Source organism: Anguilla anguilla, chromosome 6 (genome assembly GCF_013347855.1).
Source record: "Anguilla anguilla isolate fAngAng1 chromosome 6, fAngAng1.pri, whole genome shotgun sequence".
Taxonomy (NCBI): Eukaryota; Metazoa; Chordata; class Actinopteri; order Anguilliformes; family Anguillidae; genus Anguilla; species Anguilla anguilla.
This window is the reverse complement of record NC_049206.1, coordinates 31,677,432-31,690,605: the sequence shown is the minus strand read 5'-3', so window position 1 is coordinate 31,690,605 and position 13,174 is coordinate 31,677,432. Positions and strand designations below refer to the sequence as shown.

The 13,174-nt window shown below is 39.9% G+C and overlaps 1 protein-coding gene across 6 annotated transcripts in view; it reads left to right on the top strand.

Annotated features, from left to right (window-relative positions):
- The window catches only part of LOC118229832 (serine/threonine-protein kinase MRCK alpha-like), a 375,259-nt gene that overhangs the window by 50,762 nt on the left and 311,323 nt on the right, over positions 1–13,174 (top strand). The gene's annotated exons all lie outside the window — the stretch shown is intronic.

Sequence of the window (13,174 nt, the reverse complement as noted above, 5' to 3'; positions counted from 1 at the left end):
AAACGTTTGTCTTCAGGTAACATAAGTAAACGCATTAGCTCTCTGTGTCGCGTGACAGGAGTGCGGCAAAAGGGAGTGATTGAAGGCTAATATTAAGCAATTTAAAATCAGCATTAAAGGTAAGAATGTCAAGCTCACGATTGGTTAGAAGGGTCACCGTCAGCTCACAAGGCACATACTGAGTGTACTAACTAGCGAATGTACAGAGAAAGAGATGTTCGACTGGAAAAAGAAAAAAAAACGGTTGCACCAGAACAATTATTTGCACTCACACAAATGCTCCCAATTATATTTCGAAATCGCACAGATTAAATTTTGGGAGCATATGCGACCAAAATGGTCGCAATTTCGAGCCCTGTTTGAGACATTGACAAAATGTTAAACTATTCGAATTAAAATATGAAAGAATGTATCTAAGTGTGTCTGTCTGGTGTTTATTTGTTTTAGAGAGGCACCATATGTTTCAGATGCAGACCTAATTTTACTTAGTGTTACAATAAATAATTTTAAATGATCCCGCTGAGATAAAGTCATTTGTTTTGGTCATGGAAATTCAGTTAAAGGTTGTGGAGAAGTCATGGAAAAGTCATTGAAAATCATTGGTGAAAAAGTGTATGAACCCTGTATTATTATTTCTTTCTTTCTATTAGCACAGATGTACATGTATGCTTCCACAGTGACTGCAGTTTATAATTTTCTAATGAAGGTCACTGCAGGCACCATAATTAATTCGTACTCTGCAGTCAGCACAATATGATTAATTTTTTAACACTAATTCTTATGATGGAATTTAACAACCATTGGGCCATTGTCACCCCCTAGTGGTCAGGGAAGGGGCCATCTGTAAAGGCCAATTCTTAATCTGTGCCTAATTTAGACAATGTAGAACAGTTTATAATGGCCAATGCAATAGAATTTGTGCAGGTTCTATCTAAAAACGAAACAAAATAATCAGGAATAACAAATATATGGGTTTCCCATGTTTGACATTTCAGGCTATATTTATGTTAACATACGATGATGTGCTTGCGGTTTAGGTAGCAGGTAACAATCCTGAAAAGTGACGTAATTTATATGATTTAAGCACAGATCGCTTTTCATCATTAAAAACAGTCAACTGCCATCGGGTCTGATTCCGAAAATATACTGGGACATTTGTGCTTTATCGAGGGGTGAAAGAAATTTAAGGTGTTGGTGGGCTGGTGGGTAATCAGTTTCACACTGGATGTTCAATTGAACAAGTAATGTTAAAGATCTATTAGGGTATGCAGGACGGCTGTCTCAGTCTTTTATGGCAGTTGCTTGTTCAAACTCACAGAATTCTGACATCACTTTTTGAACAGCAATATTTCACCAAGTGCTGGGGAGGGAAGAAGGGGAGGGATGATGAAAGGATAAAATAAATTTGTAGTAGTCTGTTTTCTGGTTGAATGCTGGGCAACGCTTTGTCATGTTTTGGTTGTCTGGCACTGGCAAGTGGTCCTCTCAGGCACATCGGCAACCGATTTGTTCACCCCTGACATACTGATGATTAAAAAAGGTAAACTAGGTACCACTCCACTTTTCAATGAGAGCATGTGGCATCCACCTCTCTTGCAACAACAATGTGCATATTTTGTTAGAGTGAGGAACATTATAAAATGTCAGATTATCTGAAGCGAGTCAAGTGTGGAACAAGAAATAGGCAAAGATTTAATTAAAAGCAGATAGCGGTGAGGCTGTTCCTCACAAAACATCCAAAGCTGTCCACAGAAATAATCCAGATTTCATCAAGTATGGATTTTCCGGGTGAGTGAACCATTCGTCGCCAAATGTGTTGAGTGTGGCTTAATTTTGTCAAACGAGTACCTAAATTCTTCAAATCTCAAATGACATCTAGAAACCAAACACTAGGGGTGGGCGATATAGACTTAAAACTATATCATGATATTTCATGGTATTTTTTGCGGTAACAATATAAATGACAATATGAAAATAGTACCATTCAACACTATCTTTTTGGCCACAAGTCACATCAGCATACAGTCTTGAGAGCCGTGCAAACACAAACATTGATCCAAAAAAGTAAAACTTAATCCTGACTATCATCCAATACTAAACTATACCAATTAAGTAGGCTAAAAAATAGAATATGAATTTTATTCACTAATTAAAATTCCAGTGAAAATGCAAAGCATATTTAATTTTCACCTGTTGAAGGAAATGTGCTATATAAATAAAGTTTGATTTGATGTCACATTTCCTAACAATTTTGTTTTTATTATATTTATAGAAGCCACGTTTCCACCAAAATTACCCAGAACTTTCAGTCCCAGGAACTACTTTACCAGGAACTAAAAGGTTCCTTCAGCCAATGGTTGTCTGCGTTTCCACCGGGGTCTAAAGTCCCGCGAAGATTAGGCAAATTAGCCCACTGACGTATGAAAAAGCGACGTTGTCGTCGGTCCATCTGTCATATGATTTCTTCTGTAACCCCATACTACCACCGAAGTAGCCTACATTATTTTCTAATAACCGGGACAGCCCGGAGGGGTTTATTCCACTTATATACAACGGGTTACCAACAATGACTATATATGGTTACTTTTGTATTTATTGATTTTTATCGATTTAATCACATGGAATTGAAATATTCTTCTGCAGCCGTTTGGGCATATTTTACCGTTGTCAAGCAAAACTGTCGTTGGTAGTTGAACTTGGACCGTTATGCAACAAATCGGATATAACAGACAAATAGTCAGATTGTAACTGTTTTATATATCCTCTCAAACACATTCATTATGTTTTTATGCGAACATTCGCTTTCATGTCTTGACATCCGAAGCGACAGAATGCATTCACATTTCCAATATAACTGGCAACAACAGCAGAAAACATGCACACGTTGTAAACAATTTGCTGTTTGATTACTTTCTCATCGTCAATTCTATATAGGCTAATCGCAAAATGACAAGAATAGAACGAAACCTCGGACTTGCGTGAAAATTTTAATTAGTAGTGGTACAGCCACCATTTGTTTTCCCTCGAAGTTACTGCTAGCCGAGCAGCGAAGTGTGCCCTCCAGATGCGAACCATGCACCATAAATTAGTCCATAGTCTTCCTGGTCTTTTTGTGGAATTGAAGAATGGCAGAGTAAAATTAGGGCAGTCTGAAAAAGCTAAAGGTACGATTACTAGAATTAACCTGTTATTTTACCATGACAAAAAGTACGGAAGGTGATTTCCAGTTTGCTTTTACTGTATCACCAATGTGAATTACGCAGAACTACCGCATACCTCACATAACTGTATCAAACGTTTTGAGTCAATTACAACGGGCTAACAAAGAAAATCCAGAAGAAAATATTCAGCAACCGAGTTAATCCGTTTGAATGTTTTAGTACGTAATATGCTGTCCCAGCACGAATGCTTAGCATTTTATAAAACGAATACTAAAGCAAGAAAAGAACAGAAGAGCACACGTTATAATTCCAAGACATTGGCAGGCTATAACCAAAAGTAGGCTACTGCGCTGCATAACATACAAGTTTGATTTGAAGTTATTATGAAAATAAATCGGTTTGCGCCTGCATATTTTTAAAAATGGCGCCTGAAAATAGACACAAAAAAATTCTGCGAGTACTCGACCAATCAGAAATGTTCAGCGCTGCAAGCTCCACCCAAAAGGTTCCTGTACTTTCGGAAAGTACTACCCCCCGAGCAGGAACCTTTTGGGGGGTAAAACAAAGCCCCCGGAACTAAATTTAAACCCTAGTTCCTGCGGTGGAAACGCACTGAGTTCCTCAAAAGGTTCCTAGTTCCGGGGTATAGTTCCTGCGGTGGAAACGCGGCTAGAGATGTTGATCAGGAAACGTGGCCTAGTTCACCACTAGCTAAGAGGCCACGCAGGCTTCACAAGAGTACACCAGTCTCATCTAATCTGCCATGCATATAGTTTACTTCAATAAATGTTCCAAAATCAAGAGATGTCTTTGTTTGTCTTCTAAATGGCTCACTGAGTATTGCTTTGTGAAAAGTCTTTGTCTTAGAGGTGGGGAGGCATGCGGCCAGGTGTGAATAGCCTACTTAGCTTGCAGGTCCTCTAGAGTGGTTGCAGGTCCTCCTAACCCATACATATTCATTACAGAAAGGCCATTAGCCCTCCCATTCTCACCTGGTGTTGAAAAATAGTAGTCACAACACTAACTTTTAGCAATTTAATTTATATTTCGCATTGGATTTGCAAAAACATTTTGTCATCTTTTGATACCCAAGACCTTGATGAACGCATTTCAGTGATCCAAAAACGTATTGCTTAGTGTGTTTTATTACAACATTTCTGTGCATGTTCAAAACTACTGTTTACAGTTTGGGTGTTTTAGAGCAATTTACAATCCACATATGATTATGACCTACTTACTGCTGCCATATTATTGTAGCTGAGTTTGTGCTGAAAACAAAGATAAGAAACACTTTGGAATCACTGTATATAAAGTTGCTGAAATGTACACAAATGTCAGATCAGATGTGAATCAAACGTCTGTGATATGTAAAGTGTGTCAAAAACCTGTGTCAACGAAGGGTGGAAACACATCAAATTTGTTACACCACCTCAAGCAAAAACACTGATCAGAATATAAGAAAAGCCAGAAGTTGCACGAGGAGAAAGCGGCAACAAGTAACGTTAAGCAAACTCCTTTAATTCAAATGGGTAGCCTATTGTCAGTGGCACTCCCTATGATAAAAAAAAGGAAACGCTGGAACGAACTAGCAGAGGCGGTGGCATTTTGCTTAGCCAAAGACATGTTGCCAATCCAAACTGTTGGATTGATTCAGGTGGGATTCAGGCTAATGATCCAGAAAATGGACCGTAGATACTAGTGATGCGCGGATCGCGGTTTTATCCGCGGGCACCGCGGTTAATCCGAGGATCGGGCGGGCCGAGTCATAAAAATTAATATTCTGATTAATAGTGGATGGGTGAAATAATACATAATTAATGAGGAAAATATTAATTACGTTCTCTAAAATGTGAACATATTTTAAGATTAATTTTTCGTCAGGTATGAATTAGCAGACTAGACTCTCATTGCACCAATTGCAGCATACATTTGTCTTAAGCAGCAATGGAGGCAAAAAAGATCCGAGAGAAATTTAAAAAAGGGGACAAAAAAAAAGGGCAGAAAAGTTCCGTGTGGGAGAGATTTAGGGAAATACTTAACCATGGCGAGTCAAGTGCAGGTTATGTCATATGTAACAGCTGCAAAATAATGGTAATGTGTGATCGAGTGCGAGCCTCTAAATCGGAGAAAATCATTTGTTTGGGTGGGTGGCGGATGGATGATTTATGCATACATGCAGATTCAGATGACGTCAGAGCGGATCCGCGCATCACTAGTTGATACAACATGCCGTCAAGGAAATATTTTTCAAAAACGGCCCTGTCAGCTATGTACGAAGAGTGTCGCGGTAGGTTACAAACAGCGCCGTCTACAGTGGAGTTTTATGCCTCAACCACAGACATGTGGAGTAGCTGAGTGATGGAGCCATACAGTAGACTCACGGTCCACTACTACATAACCAGCGGCTGGAGTTTGAACAGCTCTTGCCTCGAGACAAGTTTTTGCCCCAGATGATTTCCCAGAAGTGTTTACGTTTTCATTTGTTGTATGTAGTTTATGAATAAAGTCAGAATCTGTGTTTACATTTCAAACTTGTACTTGATTTGAATCATTATTGTGTTTACTGTTTTGCAGCATAGTTTAAGACTTGTTAAGTTTGCACTATTTAAACATTATTTGCACTTTTACAGAAGAAAAGTATTTTTAGAACATTTGCTTTTCCTGGGGTTAGATTATGAATCCTGCAAGTACTGGTGTTTGCATTTTCACTGGAATTTTAATTAGTGAATAAAATTCATATTCTATTTTTTAGCCTACTTAATTGGTATAGTTTAGTATTGGATGATAGTCAGGATTAAGTTTTACTTTTTTGGATCAATGTTTGTGTTTGCACGGCTCTCAAGACTGTATGCTGATGTGACTTGTGGCCAAAAAGATAGTGTTGAATGGTACTATTTTCATATTGTCATTTATATTGTTACCGCAAAAAATACCATGAAATATCATGATATAGTTTTAAGTCTATATCGCCCACCCCTAGTGTTTGGTTTCTAGATGTCATTTGAGATTTGAAGAATTTAGGTACTCGTTTGACAAAATTAAGCCACACTCAACACATTTGGCGACGAATGGTTCACTCACCCGGAAAATCCATACTTGATGAAATCTGGATTATTTCTGTGGACAGCTTTGGATGTTTTGTGAGGAACAGCCTCACCGCTATCTGCTTTTAATTAAATCTTTGCCTATTTCTTGTTCCACACTTGACTCACTTCAGATAATCTGACATTTTATAATGTTCCTCACTCTAACAAAATATGCACATTGTTGTTGCAAGAGAGGTGGATGCCACATGCTCTCATTGAAAAGTGGAGTGGTACCTAGTTTACCTTTTTTAATCATCAGTATGTCAGGGGTGAACAAATCGGTTGCCGATGTGCCTGAGAGGACCACTTGCCAGTGCCAGACAACCAAAACATGACAAAGCGTTGCCCAGCATTCAACCAGAAAACAGACTACTACAAATTTATTTTATCCTTTCATCATCCCTCCCCTTCTTCCCTCCCCAGCACTTGGTGAAATATTGCTGTTCAAAAAGTGATGTCAGAATTCTGTGAGTTTGAACAAGCAACTGCCATAAAAGACTGAGACCCCAGGATACTTTAACTCCTCCACCTGGGGCAGTTTCTCTTCCCTTACTTGAAGAGGGCAAACCATATTTTTCCGGGAGAGGACCATAGCCACAGACTTGGAGGTGCTGATCCTCATCCTGACCACATCACACTCAGCTGCAAACCACTCTAGTGCACATCGAAGGTCACACTATGATGAGGCCAAGAGAACGACGTCATCTGCAAACAGCAGAGATGCCACTTGTTACAAACACGTTCCCCACTGGCCAGTTATGTATTTTAAAATGCCTGTGTGAGAAACGTCTGTAACGTAAAATGATGTGTGCAGCAGTTTTTCTCTAGAAAGAAAATAAATAATTGGTTCTGACGTCGAACCCTGTCCTGAGAGTGGGGCTTACCTGCGACTTCCCTGGCCGTTCCGACGTCACCCCTCAGACAGACAGCTCACGCTGGTTAGAGTTTGCTTTAGTTCAGTTTTGCTTCTCTTTTTTATATTTTGTATTTTTATAAAAACCAAGTCAGTCCAACTTCCCGTGCAAATGCAGTGTGGTGTTGCGCCAGTGTGATAATACAAGAAAACCGAAAACAAAAGAATCCCAAGGGGGGCTACATGGCCCTCGGCGGCTATGTGGCGTGGTTACGGGCATGAAGATTAATCCACAAAAAATCTGTTTCCCTCTTCATCCCACACCGGAGCGTGTCTTGACTCCTGGCCTTCTCTAAATGTGGCAAACTCACAAACGCCACCAACACTGCATCTTTCAGCAGAAATACCCATTCGCATCAGCCCGCCATTATACCTGTCTTACACTCACACACCATGCCATGTGCATTTTCTTGAACTTTTATAGAAATCACATGGATGTAACCCCACCCCCAGGACCACCTGGTTCACATCATTTGATGCCAGCAACCAATTATAAAAAGATATGGAAAGATTATATGTGGGATTATATGTGTGTGTGCACGAATGTCTCATATACTTGTAACACACTCCATTGTCCCAAACTGGACACACTCCATACCACGGCTGCGCCTTGAAATCCTGTCCATGAATACCACGAACAGGAGAGGAGACAAAGCGCACCCTTGGCGGAGTCCGACACCCACTCTGAACGAGCTTGACTTAATGCCAAGAATGCGAACACAGCTTTCACTCCGAGTATACAGGGACCGAATGGCACACAACAGCGACCCCGGCACCCTATACTCCTGCAGCACCTCCCACAAGATACCCCGGGGTACACAGTCGTATGCCTTCTCCAAATCCACAAAACACATATAGACTGGATAAGCAAACTACCATGCCCCCTCAAATATCTGTGAGAGGGTGAAAAGCTGGTCTATTGTTCTACGGCCTGGACGAAACCCGCATTTTTTCGTTGTCTGGGCAGATGACGCACGGATCTACCCTGTTCTTGCCCCCTGCCCCACGGAAGTATGCATGGATGGTGCTAAATGAATATCCTAGATCCTAGATAGATTCTTGGACTATGACCCTGAGGACCCTAGAGATGTCAGCCTTTGGATTTTGGACCCCTTTTCAGTGGGTCTTGCTGCTGATGACATTTCCCTGTCCAGAGTTGGAAAGCCAGCTAACAGAGCTGTCTACTGATAGCAGCTTGAAGTTGCAGCTGGCCGAATTAGACTTGCACTCTTTTTGGATATCTGTGTTCAAGGAATAGCATCATCTTGCAGTGAAAGCTATTAAGTAGCTGTTGCCTTTCACCAGTGTTGTGCAAGTTCACACTTCACAAGAGCAAGCTCAAAGTTCAGTTCACACAGATTAAAATGAACTAGTTTAGAATTCTGAATTTTGAACTAAGTTCACAGTCCCACAAAATGAACTAGTTCACGTTCATTTCTTCCATTTTTTTTATTCTGTTCTATTCTTGTCAGTAGAACCTCCTCCTACCCATCCACCCCAAGTCCCCAATCATTGCCACTGCCCACTTCCCAAACTAAATGAATACTGTATACTACTATAGAATCAAGACTACTTTTAAAAGCCAAGAAAAAACAATGTGAGTATATGTTTTAAAGATTTAAATTGATCCTATTGTGGGACTTTTGCTGTTTATTGAAGGTGCAACAGAAATTTTTGGTGCCGTTGACCGTAATCGAATGGTTTCATTTTTATCGTTCGACTGACCAAGTACCGTTAAAAAGCAAATTTTATGGGTTAGTGCTATTGGACCTCATACATGAACCTCATAAGGGGATCAGTAAAGGCTAACAACACACTAGCACTTACTTCTTGTTAGTTTTATCACCACTGCTGTGAAGTGAAAGGTAGACAAACTACGTTTTCTATGAGAAATGTTCATGGTGCACACTGCGGTCGACATTCTAAAGCTCCATTTTGCCTTCCCTATGACTTACCCTTCTTGTGATGATCATCATTCACTTGCAAATATTTCCCAAGACTGGTCGGATGCTTCAACTCGATGTGTTATTTCAAATTCGTTGCCGATGTGGCTGACGTTCGCACTTGTTTCTTCAGACCCGGTGGGCATAATTTGCATAAAAACATGTGGTTTTTTTCTTTGGAATCTGTACTGATTTGTTCATAAAAGTCTTTCAAATATTCATATGAACTGGCTTCAGCAGTACTTGTAGCTGCGATGGTAAAATTAGAGCCGGTTTCACTAGCCATGCTGGCATGCCGGTTGCCGTAAATCCTTGTTGGCTGCCGTAAGCAGTGCGTGAGCGTAGTTAACTCTTGCGAGAGTTAACGACGCTCACGTTCATTAGTTGCAAAAGTATACGTTCAGTTCACCGTTCACCAGAAATATGAGCACGTTCAATGAACGCTGCTCTTTTAGCGCGTTCATGCACAACACTGCCTTTCACAACAGCTTACTTGTGTGAATCTGGCCTTTCCATTGTGTCCACAGCAAAGTTCAAGGCTTGGAACAGACTGAAAGTAACCTTGGATAACACCCTCAGAGTCAGCCTCTCACCCCTCCCACCCAGAGCTGATCTGCTTCTGTCTCAGAAGCAAGCTGAAGCATCTTGTCAGACATGGAAATTCACCATTTGGCCGAAGCTTCAAAGTGCTCGGCGAGCTTAGCCAGGAGCTAAGACAGAGCAGGAACTGGGGGGGTGGCCATTGGAAGTGTGAATGTGTGCGTCTGTGTGTGAGTGTGGGTCTGTGTGTGTTGAGTGTGTGCGTGTGTGTCAGCAGATGTGTGTCAGTGTCTTCACATAAAATATGTTTGTAACAATTAGTTGAGAGTGGGTATCCAAGTCCTGCATCTAGGTCTGGTGTTCTACATTTCATCTCTGGTTTTTGGAATACCCTACTGTCTTTTGGTTTTTGAATTTCAGTCTTTGCACATCTTTGGTTTACTTTGGGACAAAAGCTGTGGTTTGGTATATGCTTTCACTCATTTCTTGTGTGACTGTCCATGTCTGTAACCTTTGTTATTTGTTTTAACCCTTTAGCGTACAAGCCAAATCTTGCCAATCCTTGCCCATTTAGGGGGTACCCTATCTAAAGCTTTTAACTCCAGATGTGAACACCACAGAGACTTGAAAAATGGCTTAAATGAAGCAAGACATTTGTACAATTTACAGTACTAATGCAGATTAGTTTATATTCATAATTTTGGAACAAATAAAGTGCCACAAATGCAATTGTCTCGACAAAAAATCAAAAATTAATTTGCACTTTTTTAGTTTGCAATGAAATACTGAGAGATTGAATATATACAGCAGGTTAAACTATACATGTGCTGGATCAAAAACTTATTGACCACAAGTTCATAAAATCTTAGAGTGGATATGTAGAACTACTATAGATGTATAAAGCAAAAACTAAGCAGTGTACCCAGCGTCTCCAAATCTATCCAAAATGTCTAAATTATGCATTGCTGTAAATCACAACATATTCACTACAATTTCAACTGTCTTTCACTACAAATCAACTGTTTTTACTCAAGAAACTCACTCTTGCATCATTTTCAAGTGGGAATTACAAACTTTCAGTCAGTACAGTGGTCTAAAATATCTAGGGGTCCATAAACATATCCAAAATCTCTCCAAAATTGAATAAAATGCTTTTTGTCCATTATAAAGCATATAAATGAGCCCCTTATGAAGCTTTATGATGAAACATTGCTATCAGATTTGTAAAAAGAATGCAAAAATACTGTCACACAATGCGGTACAGTACCTAAATGTGTAATAATTAACTATTGTATGTATTTCTATACTCTGTACTCTGTATGTTTTCTTATATGGGGATGGGATGACATGAAAACAATTTTCAACCGTCCACCACGTTTTGGCAATGTTCCAACTCTCATGTCATCACTGTTGCATGCTTCACAAAAACTATTACACTACTAACTAACGCTTACATTACAGTGTGAAATATCCACATTATATAATACCACTAACCTATTTAAAGACACTCAATTTCAAAAATAACGTATATATCCAAAATATTTTGAGCAGTAATACTTACATGGCAATGATGAAATCTTATCTTTGTTCAGTAGATGGAGACAGAGACAGTAAATTAATGGTACTGTTCTATTCGCTTCTGTTTTGCTCCAGAAAACAATGTCAGCTAGGTCTATCAGCAAACATATGGCTTAGCTATGCCCAGAAGTCCTCAATAATAATAGTATTTTCCATGAAATTACGAAAAACTGTTGACTGTTTCGTTAGGTGCAGCGTCTTTTACTGCTTCCACAGAGTGAATGCATAAGTGAATGCGATGATAAGAAAATGTTTGGTTACGCTGACCTATGAAACGCTATCCCAAAAGCAAAATTAGACATGTTATACATCGTTAGAAAGCTTATACTCTCGCCTCTTGAGTAAATGAATTATCAATCAAGTCAGACTGTACTAAAAAGGGCGGCAACACCGAAAACAACACGTGTGGTATTACGCACAGCCATTTTAGAAGGTACCCAGGCATCACAAATGCGCGTATATTTCCCAAACGGATTGTCCAAGACAATATATGTGACCATTCAGTCTCAAAAGGGACATCTCTAGGCGTAAAACCAACGGTTGTATATTTATTTAATATTAGTCCCAGATATTGACTGTAGAATGACATGGTATCTTGTTTTTTTTTTCTTGTTTATTTCGTTATTCAGTGAGCAGCGTTTTCACTGCTGTAATGGCATATCTTAGGGCGGTTGTCGGGTTTATCTTGTTAGTATGACGGAATATGATTTTTTAGTGGTGAAAGAATATTTTTATGAATGCCAAGATAGACAATATTGTCCATTATGTCAAGGGTTGGGGGGTGTTTTTTAGATGAGACTGCAGGGAAGGGGTGTGTGTTAAATGAACGACCATGGTGGGGCTGCGAAACTCCGTTTTCGTCATAGTTATCGTGTATCGTCTACTAATGAAACTAAAACAACGCGTTTCTGTTTTTAACTCACACTTTGGTTGCAGTAGCACTGAATGTTTGAGTTTAGCCGGCGTGCCGATCACTAGGGGCTTTGCGCTAAGAGGTTAATCCCAGTGCATTCCAGAATCTGTGTGCATTGTTGCTTTTTCTCCCAGCATTTGGCCATATGGTTAAATCACGTTGTGGTCAACAGTTATCATACAAAACTGTTGAAAAATCACTGAAAGCACTAAAAATGAGGAAATGGGGAATGCAGAAATGGCAAAAAAAAAAGCGGGAAAATTTATGGAACTGGCCAAAAGAAGGAAAAAATTACGAATTCTGTAACACCTGCAACTTCTGTGACAAACACCCAACGATAATAGTGTCACAACATTGATGTCTTTTTGTGGGCCATCCCAGAAGTTTCCTCCACCGTAGGTACCCTTGGTAGATTTAAATGCTTTTTTCCCCAAAGGGATTTTGTTTTCTGCAGAAAATATGGTCTGTGGTTTAGGGCTGTCAAAAAATATTAGAAGTTCGAAAAATATTCGAAAATCTTTTTTTTTTTTTAAGTTCGAACCTAAATTTGAGCATTCAAATATTAGTTTTGGATCCCGCGTTTTGTAATTAACATGAATATACAGGCTTTTCATACAGCGAATCATATTCATGCACGCAAAGTTCATTTCCTGTGCTAACGTTACTTCCTCTATCAACAAAAAACGTTCTGCCCTGGACCCAGAGCAAGTGGATCGTCTGGTTTTCCTTGCCAATAACTATGGCGTCAATTTAATGCCAATAATCAGCGCGAGCAGATATTCACTGCGCGAGTAAAACAAGCAGGCACGCGCGCGCAGATATTCACTACGCGAGTAAAAAAAAGCAGCCACGCGCGCAGATATTCACTGCACGAGCACAAAACCACTTTCACGCACGCAAATTTCAACACCGAGAGTAAAACAATGAGCCGCGCGCAAGCTGGTTCTACTCGCTTGCAAAATATTTCTCCTCGCGAAGAGCCACTTTCTCCTCGCACGGAGTAGGAATTGATTTTTGTCAGTCTAGGGGCGGGGATGGGG